This window comes from Bos taurus, chromosome 14, assembly GCF_002263795.3.
Source record: "Bos taurus isolate L1 Dominette 01449 registration number 42190680 breed Hereford chromosome 14, ARS-UCD2.0, whole genome shotgun sequence".
In the NCBI taxonomy this organism is placed as follows: domain Eukaryota; kingdom Metazoa; phylum Chordata; class Mammalia; order Artiodactyla; family Bovidae; genus Bos; species Bos taurus.
In genome coordinates this window covers 38,739,051-38,759,585 of record NC_037341.1, presented here as the reverse complement: position 1 = coordinate 38,759,585, position 20,535 = coordinate 38,739,051, and the positions used below count along the sequence as shown (strand labels likewise).

Sequence of the window (20,535 nt, the reverse complement as noted above, 5' to 3'; positions counted from 1 at the left end):
AGAAAGAAATATGCCCAACCAGCTCAAAACCTGAATAGTTCTATGATATAGACCTAATGTGGCTTCCTGTTTTGCAGTCACGGATTTTTACAAAGAATTTCTAATTAAAATTTTAAAACAGTATTTTAGAGATTTGACTTTGTATTAAATTATCTGGAAAAGTTAATCAATTGCTAATTATATGCCAATTCACAAGATGGTTATAACTCTGCAGTGCAGAGAACTCTGATCCTTCTCTTTCACGGTCTATTTATCCAATGAAAACTCTTTGGGATTGGATGTCAAAAGATCTTGACTTGAGAACTATCTCCACCATTCAGGGATGAGTGGATTTTAATAACTGCTTTCCTTTTTACAGAAAATGGTAAAAACAGTGTAGAAAATCTGAAAAATGTAAGACTGCAAAACAAAAACTTCTGCAGTTCTAATGCTGTATTTATTTCTATATATTTTTTAAAATTTAAAATGCTTATAAATTCATTATTATTAATAAGTAAATATAAAGTTGGTGATATTTCACTATCTTTGACCTACAAGTATGAACATTTAATACTGTTCAACAAGATACAGTAGACTTATTAGTTATATTAAGCACATCATTTTCATCATCTGTGTCTAAGAGCGTGGGCACTATATTCCAAGACATCAGGTTTTGATTTGAGCTGTTCACTGACTTGCTATACAACTTTGGACAATTTTCTCTAAGATTTAGTTTCCTTATTCATAAAATGTGATAGAGATGGCCGTCACTTCGTAAGTTTTGTGAAGAATCTTACAGGGATTAGGTAAACATTCCTTAGCACTGTACCTTGCATTCCTTCCTTCATTCATTCACTCATTTCTTCAACAAATGTCTGCTGAGTTCATACCATGTCCCAGTCGCTGTACTAGGCATTGAGAAACAAGGCTGATGCAGTTCCTGCTCAAATGAATCTTCTAGTCTATTAAGGAAGACATTCAAAAGATTCTACAAAGTGATTGTCACCATAATAAGCATTAAAGTGTTAGGAGAAGATATAACTGGGGTACATATCTGGTCTGAAGTGACCCTGAGGATCAGCAAATGCTTTCCTGAGAAAATAACATTTAATCCAGAACCTGAAGGAACAGTAGTCAAGCAGAGAGATGAATCAGGACAATTCAGAGAGGGCCCTGAGATGGATAGAAGCTTTGTGCAGTGGAGTATTCAGGTTTGGGATTCAGAGATGTGTTTCTATAATTACAGTCATACATATTATGCCTTTGTATATCTTGCTTTTATTCACATTATTAACCTGTGAACATTCTCTATGTTATTAGAAAACATGATTTGTAATAGTTGTTTAATGCTTATCATGAAGATAATAAACTTAACTATTTTCCTATTAATCATCTGATTTAAGTTCCTTGTATTTTTTAAAGAAACGTTAAGCTAAAAGCTCCTATTTACTTCAGATTATTTTCTAACAATGACATATCGGGTCAAAGGGAAAATACTGTCATTTTTGCCAAAATTTAATTTCTTTAAAAGAGTAAACATTCACATATTGAAAAGTAGCCATTCACTTGGTTTCCTTAACTTGACTCTTTGTTAACATTAGTTTTGAGTCTTTAATAATATCTGTATAACAATAATATTAATAATAGGGTTATGATAATCCATTGAAGTATTTCATATGAAAGTGTCATCTGTATAGAAATGTGTACTAAGAGGTTAGTTATTCTGTTCATCAGTGTTGTTAATTATTATTGAACAAGTATATTAACACAGAAATAATCATTCTAAGCAACTATGACTAATAATACTTATTAAGATCTTCGACTATTTAATCCTGCAATAGATATCATTAAGATAAAATTTTAATGCAAATATCTGATCTATACTTAGTTTTAAAAATATTATCTACTTTCTATTTAAATACAATCACTTTCCTTAGTTTTAAAGAAAGTACATCTATCATTGATAAACCCAGCTTTACATCAATGATATTGAACTTTAGTGAAAAGCAGCAGACTACGTGCTTTTTAGAGAGAATAAAAGATGAGTGACCTGAACGGTTTAGACTGTGAGGCCACTTGGTGAGACGCAGGGGGCAGTGTAACAAAAGCTGAGGAAGGAAATGGGTGAACCGAAAGTGTCTGAGCAGGGAGGGGCCTCGCACCAGCCAGAACTTCCGTGGGCAAAAGAGGTGTAGTTTTAACAAGAGAACACCTCTGCTTACTTTGTTAACAAGAGTGTTCAAAGGAAAGGTGCTGAACTCTGAGCCATCAAAACCACTTCAAGAATTACATTTGTGTCGGAAAGAGAAAATGAACTTGTCTTGACTAAGAATTAGGGAAATTTGTATCTGTTCTAATTGAAATAAAGGAATAAATATTTTAATCCCTTAACACACTATGTTTAGAAACATAATCAATTTCATACTTATTCTAGTAAAATGTTAACATGATAAACAATTGAAATGTTATCATTTTATCATAACATAGCATTTCAAATTTGGGGTTATAACAGCCTGTGCCTGTTTGGTTCACATGTCATTGAGTCAGAAGTGTTCTGTCATCCCTCCTGAATGCCCAGTCACTACTGAACACTCTGCTACTTAGTCAAAAACAGAAAAAGCAATCAGATTAAAATTATAACTAGAATATGAAAAATCAATTGGGAATAACTTCAAACAGGAAATAATAATAAAATGATGATCTAAATCTATTAGAAATACTGTCACTCTTACAGAGAGAATTAAAATATGAGCGTTTCAAACCGTATAGTTTAAAATTCAAATGTTTTTGATGGGAAACAGAAAGAATGATCACTAGCACAGCAATATCTAAAAGAATATAAACTTACCAGCATTCTCATGTATTTAGCAAGCACATAAGGCGCTCAGAAAAAGCAGCAAAAAGGAAAACAGCTCTAATATATATTATCTCTTTCAAGATTAACACAAGAAGGTCACTTTAAAACCCTCCCAAATTTCCAGATGAGACTTCTGATTTCCTCTAGGCAAGTGGCTAATTTGTCTGCTTTTTAATAACTACAGTACAACTGTGAAATTTCCCCTAATCTCTTTGTTCTGGAAGGCATTTACATCACACTGTAGAGCATCAAATAGGGAATTCTGAGGTTAGGATTTTACCTTTGAAGGTACCCACTTACAAATTGATCATCTTGAAAATATTGTCACATTGATTGCTCTTTGAGAGTCCAGTTTGTTCTAGTTTTTAATCAATATCATATTTTTAGTCAAGTCTATATAAAAAGGCTGTCTGAACATGTCCAACTAGATTCACTAAACTTTACTCAAAAATTTAGTGATTTTATTCAAAAATTACATGAACAAAGGTGCAAGTAAACAGACCGGGTTCATGTTAGGCGGTGAAAACCCGAGTATGTGTGCGATTCAGAGGCATAGAAAGTGGATATCACATGCTTTTTGTGGTTCTGGCACTTTTTGGTTTTTATTTTTGGATGTTTCCAAAAGTTAAAATTTTCATGAAAAATTCAGAGGTACAATTTTTATCAAAAAATAAATAACATGGAGCTTACATTTCCCTGCGGACAGTCTCCGGGAAATCCCATTAAGGCTGTGTGTTGTGTGTGTGTGTTTAGTCTCTCAGTCATGTCCGACTCTTTCGTCACTTCATGGACTGTAGCTCAGCAGGCTTCTTTCCATGGGATTTTTCAGGCAGGAATGCTGGAGTGGGTTGCCGCTTCCCTCTCCAGGGGATATTCCCGACTCAGGGATCAAACCCACATCTCCTGTGTCTCCAGCATTGCAGACGGATTCTTTACCTGCTGAGCCATAAGGCTATGCTCCCATAATGGTACATGTGCTCTCCAGAGGTGCTCTCTCATTGCGTCATTAGCTTCTACCCACTCCCGTACTCCAGCTAGTCCCTATCGGAATAAGAGATGGCAACTCTTCAAATATATAAAAATCATGATATAATGAGGAACAGGTATATACCTCAATAACAAAGCTAACATACTGTTATTGAAATTCCAAGGAAGGAGAGCTTTTCCTGGCTATCACAGAGACATCCATGGAGTTGGACCTTGAAGAAAGTGGAATCGTGACTGTGGGAAGGGGGCAGATGGGCATTCCCTCTGCAAAAGCCTGGAATGCAAGGCAGTGGTGATCTGTGTGTTTGATTCTAGCAGAGGAATTGAAACAAATGAATCATAAAAAATGTTACAGGTGGGAGGAATTCCAGATGTAATCTAATCCAGGAGCTTTTCAAATCTTTACCTTCTGGAAATACTTTCCAAGGTAATTTCAAGCATGTAACCATAGGTAAAATACAGTTTTTAGGAGACTTTAGGAGACTAAAGCACTTTAGGAGACTAAAGCACTCCTGATTTGTAGAACTTGGCAGAACATGGAAAATCAACAGCCTAATTCCATTCCCCATGAGAAAGGAGATCCAGAGAAATGAAGTAACTCAATCAAGTTCATTACAAGGTTTTGAGAACAAGAGTCCTTAACTTACTTTGCAGTGATGTGTATAACTCGACGAATTACCTCAGCTATATTTTCCGGCAGAGTTCAGGAAAAATAAGGTAAAATATTATTCAAATATCATACTTCAATACAAAAAAATTAATAATGATGGACAGTTTTTACATTCACCTGAATTTTGTTTTATTTTATTTTTTTTAATTTTATTTTATTTTTAAACTTTACATAATTGTATTAGTTTTGCCAAATATCAAAATGAATCCATCACAGGTATACATGTGCTCCCCATCCTGAACCCTCCTCCCTCCTCCCTCCCCATACCATCCCTCTGGGTCGTCCCAGTGCACTAGCCCCAAGCATCCAGTATCGTGCATTGAACCTGGACTGGCATCTCGTTTCATACATGATCTTTTACATGTTTCAATGCCATTCTCCCAAATCTTCCCACCCTCTCCCTCTCCCACAGAGTCCATAAGACTGTTCCATACATCAGTGTCTCTTTTGCTGTCTCGTACACAGGGTTATTGTTATCATCTTTCTAAATTCCATATATATGCATTAGTATACTGTATTGGTGCTTTTCCTTCTGGCTTACTTCACTCTGTATAATAGGCTCCAGTTTCATCCACCTCATTAGAACTGATTCAAATGAATTCTTTTTAATGGCTGAGTAATACTCCATTGTGTATATGTACCACTGCTTTCTTATCTATTCATCTGCTGATGGACATCTAGGTTGCTTCCATGTCCTGGCTATTATAAACAGTGCTGCAATGAACATTGGGGTACACGTGTCTCTTTCCCTTCTGGTTTCCTCAGTGTGTATGCCCAGCAGTGGGATTGCTGAATCATAAGGCAGTTCTATTTCCAGTTTTTTAAGGAATCTCCACACTGTTCTCCATAGTGGCTGTACTAGTTTGCATTCCCACCAACAGTGTAAGAGGGTTCCCTTTTCTCCACACCCTCTCCAACATTTATTATTTGTAGACTTTTGGATCGCAGCCATTCTGACTGGTGTGAAATGGTACCTCATAGTGGTCTTGATTTGCATTTCTCTGATAATGAGTGACCTGAATTTTGTTTTATTTTAAATCTACCTTTATAATCCACTCTTGATTTGATTGCTGAAAATGATTTTTTAATATAAAAGTGAAAATCAGACAGAAGACCTATACTTGCTTTCACGCTGCAGGATTTGGCCTGTTTTGCTGTTTGAAATTTTCAACATTCATTCTAGGAGGCTCCATCATGGTTGCACAGCTGAGTAATCAAAATGTGGCACTGTGCTCAAAGAAGTAGAGATTATTTTCCCCAAAACTTAAATTTAATTTCACTATACATATATGATACTTATCAATTAACCTAGGAAAGCATTGTGTTGTCATTAATTGTGGAAAATCACTTTTTATTATTTAGATTAATAAAGTAAAAAATGCCTTATTTATTACTTAGATCAATGGACAGCAAGGAGATCAAACCAGTCAATCCTCAAGGAAATCAACTCTGAATATTCATTGGAAGGATTGATGCTGAAGCTGAAGCTCCAACACTGTGGGCACCTAATAAGAGACAACTCATGAGAAAAGACCCTGATGCTGGGAAAGATTAAGGACAGGGAGGAGAAGGGGAGACAGAGGATGAGATGGTTGGATGGCATCAGCGAATTAATGGACATGAGTTTGAGCAAGCTCCGGGAGTCGGTGATGGATAGAGAAGCCTGCTATGCTGCAGTCCACAGGGTTGCAAAGAGTCAGACAGGACTGACTGACTGAACAACAAGGCAGTTAAGCATGCATTCACTAGAAATTACACTGTTTTCAAATTCCACAGTATTTTTGCAAAACTAAAACTCTTATCTAAGCACACACACAAAAAAAACCTAAAAAGAATATTAGGAATTGAAAAGAGTATTTAATGTTTTTCAGTTTATTATAATATGTTCTTTTACATCTGCATCCATGATAGTTAAGCAAATATAGACTATTTGTCATATTTTTTTTTTGTTATCCAGTTTCTGAATCAAAATATTCATTCAACAAAAAAGTACTCATACACGTACAAATATTTCTTTACACAAAACATACACATACCTAAAGTCATTAAAAACAAGTGATGGAGCCTCGTTGATGACATAGGCTGGTAATATTTTTTAGACCAATCTTATCTCTATTATTTACTGTGGGGTCAATAAATGTACAGCTCTAAACAATCTCCTGAAGTTCAAATTCTGGTTCCACCACTTGCGTGACTCAGGGAAATATACCCAAATTCTTTTTGCCTCTATCTCCCCCTGTATACGAAAGGAACAACAACCAAATATAACTAAGCAGTAATATGTTAACACATGTGTACTGCTTAGTACGGTGGCTGACATCTTTAAAACAGGGTGAGTTATTACTATTAGTCTGAAACTATAGACAATGAAAAATTTGTACATGTTCTTTCAAAGTTTCTTCTTTCTGGATGTTTAGAAGAACATCCAGACAGTTTACATGAATTACAAAACTGTAAAGAATGTAGATTAAAAAAAATCTTAAATGCTTAAACCACCATACAATGCTGTTTTCCCCCTCCTTGCCTTCTTAGAGGAGGAAAATCTGCTGAATTTCTGACACCTCTTGAAATATAATCTTTAGGTTACAGTAGAATTGTGTTATCTGGATAAAAGAGACAGAAAGTATCAGAAACTGCTGGAAAGTCTCCACAGAAGAGACTACTAAAACATTATCCTCTTCTAAAGACAGAGCACCTGATTCTATACAGTTTGCATTTGAAAACTGCATCATCAGTGAAATATGCAAGAAAAAAAACGGCTTGACTTCATCCAACGTAGCCTGCTTTTTAGGTGCATGAATCTGCTGACTGTTCAATCATTTCTATTTCTTTTAGGTAAAAACAATCATTTACCTTCATTCATGAGAAAAGCTGGGAGATATAATCTAAGAGGTGGACTTATCTGCTAATAGGGGTTGTAGCTTGGAAAGAGACAATTTAGAGAGTTGCATTTGAGAGGAGAATATTGTGCTTAACAGACACTGAGGGATAATTCTGTGCTGTGCATTTTGCAAGGCCTTTTTCTTATTTAATCCTAACCAGATTTTATACAGTGATGGGTTATTGTCCATTGTTTTACAAATAAGAAAACAGACTCAAAAAGGTACAGTAACTTGAGGAAAGACATAGACTATTCACAATACTAAGATCCTAACCTAAATTTATCTGGTACCAAAATGGATTCTCACATCACCACACCACATTTGGAAATCCTAGAGTCTAATAAGCCACATTCTTTAATTTTTAGAGTGAATTCATAGCTCCTGCATTCCCAGACTCAGCATCCAGCTCTTGCTTAGCTATGAGTTTCACTGTCTTCATTGAAAGAAACATATATGTTAGAAACTCCACTGTGTAAGACCTGGATTTTGGAATCCATACCACAAGTTTTAAAACCTTAGAATGCCTGGGGAAGTCTCAGTGGACCTCTAATATCCATGAATCCCTTAAAAGATTTTCATCCTTTGTCCTCAGAATCATTTGAATTTCAATATATATTTATGTAAACTCATGAACCACCAGAACATCTTTTAATAATTTTTATAGCAGTGCAAATGGTTATACAAATCAAAATGCAAGGTCTAATGGAATCATGAACCCTCAGTTTGGTTTCATTTAACTTGGATATTGATCATATTTTGAACATTTATATACTCAGAAAATTATTTTTCTTTCTTGAATATCCATTGCCTTTCTGCCCCATGTACATTATGTTTCCAAATTCAGTCAAGTGGATTAACTGTTTTTCAATTTTTACACATACAAAGAGACTTGACTTGAAGGATTTGATTCTAAATATATATAATGCAATAGGACATCCCCTGGTGGCACAGTGATAAAAAAAAACCCACCTGGCAACACATCTCAATGCAGGAGATGCAAGAGATGTGGGTTCGATTACTGGGTTGGGAAGGTCCTCTGGAGGAGGAATCCACCCTGGTATTCTTGCCTGGGAAATCTCATGGCAGAGGAGCCTGACAGGCTACAGTCCATGGAATAGCAAAGAATTGCCCATGACTGAGCAACTGAACATTCACATGTGCATACATAAAGAAATTTACAATAGTAATAGTACTTCTCCTCTCCACAGTGTGATTTTAACAAACGTTTTAGCACTGAAAGTCCCCGGTTCAAAACATTAACCTAAAAATCTTTTCAAAATGTAAAGGCTGGCTTTGACCTCAAGGAACATATGCACATATCAAGTCAGGTGGCTTCCTTTTCAATTTCAGGACAATCTAAAAAGACAAAATCTATGAGATTCTTGAAGTTTAACCTGGCAAACAGTTCTGTTTTACCTTACAAACCCTAAAAAGGTGTTATCAGCAAAACTGACAAGGTGTTGATAAAGCCAGTAGATTTGAGGAGGGGCGCACAGAGTCAGACACAACTAACGTGACTTAGCAGCAGCAGCAGCAGCAGCAATTAACTTTATAGCTAAATACAAAGTCTTTAATTTCATTTTGAAATAGATAGGTCAAATCATCAAGCACTACATTAAATAAAACTTTTATGTTTAGTTTTCAAACTAAATCAGCTCATGAATATTAGAAATATTAATACTTTGGTGAAAAAGGTTAAAGTGTTAGTTGCTCAGTCGTGTTACTTGTGACATGCCACTTGTGTTATGTATTAACACTTTGGTGGGGGTCACTTACTCCTCGCCCATTATGTTTCTGTGAAACTGAATTTGTCTCTTTATCGCAGGCCAGGAGAAGAGGTGAAGGGACTTAACTGGTAGGCAAATTTGGGAAGAATAATCAGGGGTGTATAGCCCCAATCATGCCCTCTTTTGGGGGGAGCAAGCTGCCTACAAGTTTCCATAGAGGGTCACACAGAAAGGAATTCCTACTATCTGAATTCTTGATAAATTATGACATGAATAAATTACAGTATATATAAAACAGCAAAGACAAATTTAAAAAATTATGCTTCAATATGTTATCTTCTCACAAATCCTAAAACACATAACCAGGTTAATTTTGCCAATGAGTTCAGCCTAACAAGTGTAAAAAATCCATAAGCCCAATATTGATGTTGATAGTAAGATATATACTCAAACTCAGAAGCTGAAAAATTTGCATTAGAAACTAAAAGTAAATTAGAAAGTCGCACACAAAGCACCAGCTATATATGCTTAACACATATTTTAGTTTCTAGTCTACAGTTTATTGTAAATGAAAAATAAGACTGGGAACTGGGTATTACCTTCTTGGCACTTTACAATAAAAACAATAAATGAATAAATAAAAAACCTCATTGAAGCTGTAGGCTTCCAGTGCTCATCAATATAACTGATCCATGAGCCATTAGTGGGTCATAAAATATGAAAGCTCAATAAAATAATCATAATCTCATATGTTTATTTAGTTCTGAGACTTAAATGATGGACCTTTGTACCTGACCATGCCTAGAGACAGTTTCATTATATATACACACACACACAAATGCACACACAAACATGCTTATGCTCATGTCTCTCTTTCTCTTAATTGTGTAAACTCACATACACACATCTTCATGGGACATCTATAAATACATCATAGCTTTTTTTCATAAACAACAAAGGGATGTTGTTTAGTTTTCTTTTAAAAATAAATGGTTTAATTTTTATGGATTTTATTTGTTTAATTTTATGGATTTAATTTTTAAATGGATGCTATTTAAATCATAATGTATAATTCTTGACCTCTGAATTGACTCTGAATGGCAGATAAACCCACATGAAAAAGAAAGGTTCATCTTAGGTGAACACACTTTGACGCCTTACATTTCTAGTACCTGAACTTGTTTCAACATTATCAAGTTCTTTTAACTAGGTTTTCAGGACATGAAATTCAAGATTTTCATACGATAACTCAGTCTTCTTTCTACCTTCCTGACACACAGCATGGTATATATAATTATAATTTCTCAAGTAACAGAAGAGTTTAAGACAAGTTGAGGATGAATCAGGACATGCTTCTTACAAAGAAAATTAAATATCTTTACACACTTAAAAGATGTCTCTTTTTAGTAACACAAAATTAATAGGCTAATGCCACATCGTGATTTAAACTGTTTTCCCTGGCTAATCTTCAACTCATAAAAAGCAATGTTTATTGACTGTCTTTCTTCAAGTTTCTCTTATCCACAAGCAGTAACTGCTCCCATCCCTTCTGGTCTTAATCATTAGATTTCAGAAAAAAAGAATTATCTTCCTTCACAGGTAATCTCTTTCACTAGAATTTTGGTTCTTCTTTGGATTCATTTCTAATTTATATCTAGAAGCCTTCTCTGTTGACTCACCCTAGTTGACCACAAAGATTTTCATCTCCTCCCTACCTTAACAAAAACTTTGTAACTCTATTATCCTACCTTTTTGTCCTTAATATTTTTTTTTCCTCAGACAGAGGTTCTAAGAAATTATTTACTATTTGGGTTCCATTTAATCATCACCCACTCACTCGTTTTTAACCTCTTTCCACCCTAGTCATGCCAAGAAACTTTTCCTTTACAGTTGTGCCACAATTTCCTTAGCCTGTGCTGACTTTTTTACACAGTCCTCAATCTGGTCTTCCCAATTGCAATTCAATTTATTCTTATCTGATAGATTAATCTTTCTAATGTATAGTTTGGTAAAATCTTCTTAATGTTGAGACAGTGGAGGACAGAAGATTCTTAATGATTTTTCAATAGCTAAAGATCCAGGAATTGATGCTTTTGAACTGATCATGTTGGAGAAAACTCTTGAGAGTCCCTTGGACTACAAGGAGCTCAAACCAGTCAACCCTAAAGGAGATCAGCCCTCAACCCTGAATATTCACTGGAAGGACTGATGCTGAAGCTGAAACTCTAATACTTTGGCCACCCGATGCAAGGAACTGACTCCATGGAAAAAGCCCTGATCCTGGGGAAGATTGAAGGCAGAAGGAGAAGGGGACGACAGAGGATCAGATAGTTGGATGACATCACTGACTCGATGGATATGAATTTGAGCAAAGCTCCAGTGATTGGTGATGGACAGGGAAGCCTGGTGTGCTGCAGTCCATGGGGTCGCAAAGAATCAGACACAACTGAGCAACTGAACTGAACTGAACTGAAAGAACCAGGTGTATGTTTCTTCCCCTAAATAAGCTTTATCATGATTAACTATTCTTAACACTTCTGTTTAGCAAAACCATTAAAATTCTATAAAGCATTCACGTATCTTCCTCAAACTTTACCATCCCTTTTGTGTAAGACAGTATCTTTCAAACATCTTTAACTATGATCTACAGTGAGACATACATTTTAAGTTGTGACCAAGTATCCACAAAATTATACACATGTACTTTATATCAGTATCACATAAATCTACACAATTTTCAGGACATAATGACACTCTGTAACTTTGTATAGGTAAATCATGATCCATTAAACTTATTTCATCACCCAGTAATGAAGTGCAACCCACTGTTTAAACACCCTGGTCTAGATCATCTAAATCTTTTCTCTTTTTCTAGATTTGATTCAGTTGTATACTTCATTAAGCCATTCATTCATTCCATTCAAGAAGACAAGTAGTAATCCCAGTTGGAAGTCAGGCATTTCTGTATGCACTGGAAACAAAATGACAATGACTTTCAAACAAGCCCCCCTCACCCCACCTCAGGGAGTTGGCCATGTCCACCCTCAAAGGATAACAAAGTATTATCTATTCTAACCATTTCACAGCTATATCATGTGCCTTTATATTTCCTCATCTTTTATTTCTAAATTCCATCTCCACAAGTAGACAGTGATATCCTCCAAGAGAAGAATTTTAATTATGAATATTGCCTTCTGGACCATCACAAGGTAAGGGCATCACAATACAGTAAGGGCAAAAAAACCACTGAGTGCAATCCTTAGCTCATCACTTACCAATCTGCAAGTTCAGGCCAGTCACTCAACTTCTCTCAAATGCAGTTTTCTCATCTGTAAAATGAGAGGGTGGAGCCACATAAGCAGTTTTCAAATTTTACTGCACAAAATCTCCAGGACTCAGTGGAGATTCCAAAGTGTGACAATAAAGGGTCTTTACTCAGAAGAGAGGATCCCTGTCTCCTGCCTCAAGTAGAGCTTACAATTTTGTTTTAAAAAGAGTCTTAATGCTTTAAAAGAAAAGTCAGTTTGCTAAACCCCAAGATTTTGCAATCATGTGCTCATCTTGTCCATAGTTCAAGGAAGAATAAGGTAGGAAGAAAAGAGGGACTGCAGGAGGGAGAGAGGAAAGAAGAGAAAATAGTTTTAACAGAGGGTGAACTACTATGTTTCAGGAACTATGTTAGGATTGGCATAAATGCTACCTTATTTTTTTCTATTCAACAATTTCACAAGGTAGGGATTTATTAGGCCCCTTTTGCATACAAGGAAAATGAAGTTCAGAAAGGTCAGAAAACTTGATCAGGTACCTAATATAGAAACAGTGAGGCCAGAACCTATTCTTCTTCCATCATTTCAAGTTTCCCTTAAAGGAAGCTAACACAGATATTACATTTGTTTTTTAAGTGTTTTAAAAACTTTCTTTAGATTTCATCTGACTGGATCCTCACAACTTTGAGGAATATACTTCAGCATTATCCTTATTTTGCCAATTAGGAAATCATGCTTCAGAGGAATGAAAGTGATCTGCTTAAAACTGAATTCAACAGGGGCGAAGATGGAATGAAATAGCTGAATTCATATTCCGTGCTCTTTCCATACACCAAATTGCCTCCTTTAAAAGAAACAGAAATAGGGAAACAATAAGAGGGAAGGAGGCAGAAAGGATGGGACAGGTGGAGAATTACAATTCCACTGCTTTCTTAAGATGGCTAGTGAATCAGATAATTTAATGGAAAGCACCTTGAAAAATCTGAATCACTGTATCAATGTGTCATCTTTATTAGCTATTCGTACAATGTGCATTAAAGATGACATTTTATATGTTGGTAAAACTCCATGTGGTAATTGCAAATATATATAAGAGCTATGTAATGAATTAATTACTTAGACATACAATAGAAACTCATATAAAAGAGGGACAATCTGACACTCTCGAGATTATGCTACAAGAATTGGTTACCTATGCTTGCCTTCTGTTCATGATATACAGTCCATACTGGCAGTAGAATAATTCAAATTTTCAATTTTTCTTGGATTTCATCACAAACTCAATCAAAGCATGAAAGTCAGTATTTTAATATCCTTGCACCATGTGAAAAATAATAGCATGCTCTACTACCTGAACTCTTAGAGCATTTTTTATTTTGATTGTCTTCCCATTATACTGAGAGACTGTCAGGACTTTATCAGGAAGATCATCCAAACAAACTAGAACATTATTAAGGTTCCAGCAGCGCAGTAACTCACTGAATGTATGAGTGATTAAAAGCCATACAGTTGTGACAAGGACCATAAGGAGATCAGACAAAGACGCTACATGTCTTTAAAAGAGAAAAAAAAAAAAAAAGAGGACTAGAATGATTTAACCCCTTGTCTCATCTACCAGTACTAAAGCTGCAGTATTATTTGATCAATATTTAAAGCCTTGTGTGACTTGATTCCTTACAGCAAACAATTTCCAAAGGTCAAAACAGGAAAATACAATTAGCACAGAATCACAGCATACCTACTGGCTTGTCGAGTTGCCAGCATTCCAAAAATCATATTTAACATATAACATGATGCTGTGACATTAGTAAAACATTACTGCCTTTGTAATTTATCACTGACTACAGTTACACTTCTTTATTTCATTGAATTATTTGTACTTAGAAATATATTCCCATTTCATTTGACATTCAGAAAACTATGAACTAAATACTTCCTACTTGCCAGACATTGCATTGTTCATGGGAAATACGGTGGAAACTGAGAATAGATGCTCTTTGGAGGAATGAACAATTCAGGGTAAGAGAGAAAGAGCTAAATTAATTTTTAAAATAGAATATAATTGAAAAAATGCCTATGCCATATAGTTAAGTAAACCAATCTTTAAAAACAAACACAGTACCAAAATGTTAACTGTATTTTCTTAAGCAGAGAATGGTGATTGTTACAGACTTTATTTTTTTCTTTACATTTTATATGTCACTTTATTTTTATAGAGTCTTTTTTCTTAATACTTTTATAATCTAAAGTAAAGAATCCAAGAAAGAAATTATTTAATGGATATTTGGGTAGAATGCTATGAAAAGCCCAGAAGACCCGTGACTGTGAGTCAGGCAAAGCCTGAGGGCAGAAGTGACATATAAACTGGTTCTGGAAGGTGAATTGGGGTTTACTAAGTAGAGGAGACAGTAGATGATGGTCAAGGACATGAGAGAATCATCCAGAAGGTTTAGAAGTCAGTATTCCACATAGTTTGAGTGGCAGATAGAGAGGAGGTGGAAGCTGGAGGTTCCCCAGGTAAGAGATCAAATTCTAAAGAGCTGTATGTATGCAGATGCTATCCTAGAAACCTTCAGATTTCGGTCAATGCAGAGCCAGGGTCCTAGCAGTTGAGGCCTCCAAATGTGGGACACTCCCAGATTCTTTTCTGTAAGGTGCTTTGGGCACCAAACATCTGTGAGGAAAAACTCTTGATTAAAGATGAAAACTTCGAATGGAGTAAAAATGGAGTGAGGGGATTTGAAAGGTGCACTGAGTTGGAACCAACAGGATCTGTTCACCAGGGATGCTAAAGAAGAAAAACTTGAAGATCACAGAGAGATCTGGTGATGGGAAATTAAAGAGCAACATAATTGATATAAGTGAAGAACTGATGAAATAATAGCGCATACTGAGGATAAGGTCTCTGAAGAATATTGGCTGGACAATTTGAAACACAGATCTTATATTCATGAGGCAGTCTGAAGACCTTTCCCATTTAATTTTCACCACTACTAAGGTAAAGTGACTAACTAAGGGCTTCCCTGGTGGCTCAGCAGTAAAGAATCCACCTGCCAAGGCAGGAGACACGGGTTCAGTCTCTGGGTTGGAAAGATACCCTGGATAAGGAAATGGCAACCCATTCCAGTATTCTTGCCTGGAAAATTACACGGTCAGAGAACACTGGCGGGCTACAGTCCACAGGGTTTACAAAAGAGTCGGAAACGATTTAGTTACTAAACAACAAAAGAAAATAAGTAACACTTTTAATCTTGTAAGTGAAACTCTTTAAAAATTCTTGTTAAGTTTCTGATAACAGCAAAACAAACAAACAAAAAGGCATATGCATCAAGAATACTTGTATTTCTATTCATATACTTGCCTCCTGATATAAATTGGATTATTGTCCCAATTATTCGGTTTCTTACACTAGGATCTTACACCCTGTGCTGTTTAATTTTACAGTGCCTCCCACTGTGGGGGAGATATACTTCCTCACCCCACTCATGTTGGACTTGGCCATACAATTGCTTTGACTAATAGAATGTTAGTGGACATAGTGTAACAGAAACTTTAACTGATGGCATGGCTTGGCTTGCTCTCTCTTGCACCTATGATCTTCCACAAAAAGAAAACATGCCACTCTTCTACTGCTCCTTCAGCCTGGACCTCAGGCCTGAAACCTAACCAGAAGCCCGAAGTGTAGACTTAACCCAAGGGAGCCTTGCCTAGATCAGCCACTTTACACCCCCGGGAGTGTAAAAATATATAAAACAAGAATAAGTCACTGAGCATTTTCTGATTTTGTACTGTAATAATAGCTGATTAGTACAGCTTTTCCTTTACCTCCACGTAAAGAAAATGAAGGTTTTTTTTTTTTTCTCCCCTTAATATTTTGGTAAAGACACTGCCTCCAATGTAGGAGACCTGGATTCAATCCCTGGATCAGGAAGATCCCCTGGAGAAGGGAATGGCAACCTACTCTAGAATTTTTGCCTGGAAAATCCCATGGAAGGAGGAGCCTGGTGGGCTACAGTCCAAAATGTAGTTTGGATATGACGAAGTGACTAACACACATGTAAAATCATAATATACCTGTTAAGATATATATTATGTGAAACAATCCCATGCAGAAAACCCCGAAAGTTTGAAGATAATACCAGCAGATAAAGGTATACGTCATGTTCATGAATAAGATTATTCAAAAATCAGGGCTTTCACCTCTTTGCAAATTAATCAACAAAATTATAACATTTACAATGAAAATGCAAGCATGATATTTTTGTGAATATTAATAAGGTCATTCTAAGTATTTTTAAGTTCATTCTAAGTATACAGTATTGAAAAGAATAAGATTAGCTAAGACAGTCTTGAAGACAATATCTTATTTGATTTTATGCATAAATAGTATTTTTATAGTTTAAAAATTAATATAAATTTAAAAATATAAATAATTACAGAACTAGAAAGAGACCTTAAAGATTAAACATACAATAACCAAAACATAAAATGCACCTGAAGACTAAAAAGTAAGCAACAAAATATTTTTTATGCAAAGATTAAAAGTGGAAAAGGAATAAAAGACAGGAGATGAAAACTAATCTAGGACATCCAACTAATAGAGATGAGAATGAGAAAATAAAAACAAAGAAATGGGAAAAAAGAAATCATTAAAGAAAAAACTAGAAAATATCCCCAGATTAAAACAAGACAATAAGTTTCAAAATTCAACAGGCCTATGGGGATTCAAATGCCATGAGTGAGAAAAGGCCCACATCCATATCCTTTTGAAATTTTGGGCTATTGCATTCTGAGACTGATAGAAAAACATGTAGAGCTTCACATGGGAAATTTTCAGGGGGGAAAAAAAAACCTCTGAGACTTTAAGGGGAAAAATGAAATAAGGATAAGGTAACAAAATTGGAGAAGGAAATGGCAACCCACTCCAGTGTTCTTGCCTGGAGAATCCCAGGGACTGGGGAGCCTGGTGAGCTGCCGTCTATGGGGTCGCACAGAGTCAGACACGACTGAAGCGACTTAACAGCAGCAGCAACAGCAAATTAAGCAAAACAAAACACAATTCAGGATTAAAAATAAACCTGTAGGGAAAAGTTAAGGCCCAGATATAAAGCAAATGTAAATTTGGAATGATGTCAAGCAATGGACTTAAAAAATAGACAGAAAAGAGAGTCTATGTGGACACGGTGAACTTTTTTCCAAGTGTGTCCTGGGCTTCCTGGCACTGGCCTCTATCTAAGAACACAGCACACCAGTTGTGACTTGGTGTTACACAATGTTTATGGAGTGCCAACACTGTTTAAAGGGCTTCCCTGATAGCTCAGTTGGTAAAGAATCCACCTGCAAAGCAGAAGACCCCAATTTGATTCCTGGGTGGGGAAGATCATTAGAGAAGGGATAGGCTACCACTCCAGTATTTCGGGCTTCCCTTGTGGCTCAGCTGGTAAAGAATCCACCTGCAATGCAGGAGGCCTGGGTTCAATCCCTGGGTTGGGAAGATCCCCTGGAGAAGGGAAAGGCTAGCCACTCCAGTATTCTGCCTGAAGAATCCCAGGGTTGCAAAGAGTCAGGGAAGCCCAAGAATACTGGAGTGGGTACCCTATCCCTTCTCCAGCAGATCTTCCCCATCCAGGAATGGAATCGGGGTGTACCAACTGAGCTATCAGAGAAACCCAGAAAGACAGGACTGATCAACTTTCACTTTCAACACTGTTTACACATTTATACATTTCCATCATTTAGTCAACATGTTTTTTAAAAAAAGACAGTCATAGAAAGAATATAAATATAAACACCTTGACAATATAAAAGTCAAGCTGACTAAAAACATTAGCCTGAGGGGGAAGGAGAAGTGGAGAGCTGGGTAGAAAGTGAACAGTATAGATTTGTTGGGAAAAAAAAAGAAATAAACGTTTACCTACATTATTTTGAGTTATAAATTAATTGATAGAAAAACAAAACCAAAAATATAAATGTCAAATATTGAGAGGAAGGACAAAGAAAGGTGGGATAAGCGAAGTGAGACAGATCCTCAAGTTTCACATCAGAAGTCAAGAATATCAGTTCAAAGTTGATGGTCATGTGATCAAGAATTGCGGAGTAGCAGTCCAGAGGAAAACAACTTAAAATCCACAGGTAGGAATTAACCTCTGAGAACATGATTAGAGTGAGGGAATGATAAGGCAAAAACAGTACTTGCCTTATAACTCTCCTAAAACATGAGATTGTGATTTATCTTAATAAAATATTTTTAAAAGACTGACACATTTTCCTCTGAAACTACTAGCTATACACTTACAATAACAAACAATAAGAAAACTTCATCTTAAAAAGCTAAGTACCTAAAATGGGATGAGATAAAGCTATCATCAGGTTAATGAATTAATTCAAAATGCCCAAATTTAATATTATAGTAAAAAAACAAAGCAGGCTTCAATACTAAAAAAAAGAGAGAGAGAGAATATCGAGCAGCAGCAAATTATTTGTAGACCATCTACCAGCTAACTGTTTAAATAGGCTTTCAGTTGTTATAAGGGCTTCTCTGGTGGCTCAGATGGTAAAGAGTCTGCCTGCAATGCAGGAGACCTGGTTCCATCCCAGGGTAGGGAAGATCCCCTGGAGAAGGAAATGGCAACCCACTCCAGTATTCTTGCCTGCAGAAATCCATGGACAAAGGAGCCTGGCAGGCTACAGCCCTATGGGATCACAAAGAGTCAGACACGACTGAGAGACTAACACACACACCCACACCAGTTGTTATAAGGATAAACTTTGGTATAATTTCAGTTCAGTTCAGTTCAGTTGCTCAGTCGTGTCCGACTCTTTGCGACCCCATGAATCGCAGCACGCCAGGCCTCCCTGTCCATCACCAACTCCCGGAGTTCACTCAGACTCACATACATCGAGTCACTGATGCCATCCAGCCATCTCATCCTCTGTCGTCCCCTTCTCCTCCTGCCCCCAATCCCTCTCAGCATCAGGGTCTTTTCCAATGAGTCAGCTAATTTACCACCATACAATTCCAAAGAAATGGTACTAAGAGATTTGTCTCAGGTTGTAAGGTAGTCAATGATGGAACAGGAATTTTTCTGAAATAAACCACTTCATTATATACATATTATATACTATATTCATAGTACATAGTACATAATATATACATATTATATACTATATTCATAGTACATAGTACATAATATATACATATTATATACTATCATCATTTTAGTGATCATTAATCTTGCTGATTATTATTTGGGACTACATGGAACAACAGACTGGTTCCAAATAGCAAAAGGAGTACGTCAAACTGTATATTGTCACCCTGCTTATTTAACTTATATGCAGAGTACATCATGAGAAACGCTGGACTGGAAGAAGCATAAGCTGGAATCAAGATTGCCGGGAGAAATATCAATAACCTCAGATATGCAGATGACACCATCCTTATGGCAGAAAGTGAAGAGGAACTCAAAAGCCTCTTGATGAAAGTGAAAGAGGAGACTGAAAAAGTTGGCTTAAAGCTCAACATTCAGAAAACGAAGATCATGGCATCCAGTCCCATCACTTCATGGGAAATAGATGGGGAAACAGTGGAAACAGTGTCAGACTGATTTTGGGGCTCCAAAATCACTGCAGATGGTGACTGCAGCCATGAAATTAAAAGACACTTTCTCCTTGGAAGGAAAGTTATGACCAACCTGAATAGCATATTCAAAAGCAGAGACATTACTTTGCCAACAAAGGTCCAGTCTAGTCAAGGCTATGGTTTTTCCTGTGGTCATGCATGGATATGAGAGTTGGACTGTGAAGAAAACTGAGCGCCGAAGAATTGATGCTTTTGAACTATGGTGTTGGAGAAGACTCTTGAGAGCCCCCTGGACTGCAAGGAGATTCAACCAGTCCATTCTGAAGGAGATCAGCCCTGGGATTTCTTTGGAAGGAATGATGCTAAAGCTGAAACTCCAGTACTTTGGCCACCTCATGTGAAGAGTTGACTCATTGGAAAAGACTGTGATGCTGGGAGGGGTTGGGGGCAGGAGGAGAAGGGGACGACAGAGGATGAGATGGCTGGATGGCATCACTGACTCCATGGACGTGAGTCTGAGTGAACTCCGGGAGTTGGTGATGGACAGGGAGGCCTGGTGTGCTGCGATTCATAGGGTCTCAGGGA

General features: G+C 36.5%; 1 protein-coding gene across 1 annotated transcript in view; it reads right to left on the bottom strand.

The window, feature by feature from the left end:
* The window catches only part of HNF4G (hepatocyte nuclear factor 4 gamma), a 134,940-nt gene that overhangs the window by 71,756 nt on the left and 42,649 nt on the right, over positions 1–20,535 (bottom strand). Inside the window, 1 exon segment of the mRNA NM_001359925.1 lies at positions 12,378–12,431. The gene's annotated coding sequence lies outside the window, so the exon portion shown is untranslated.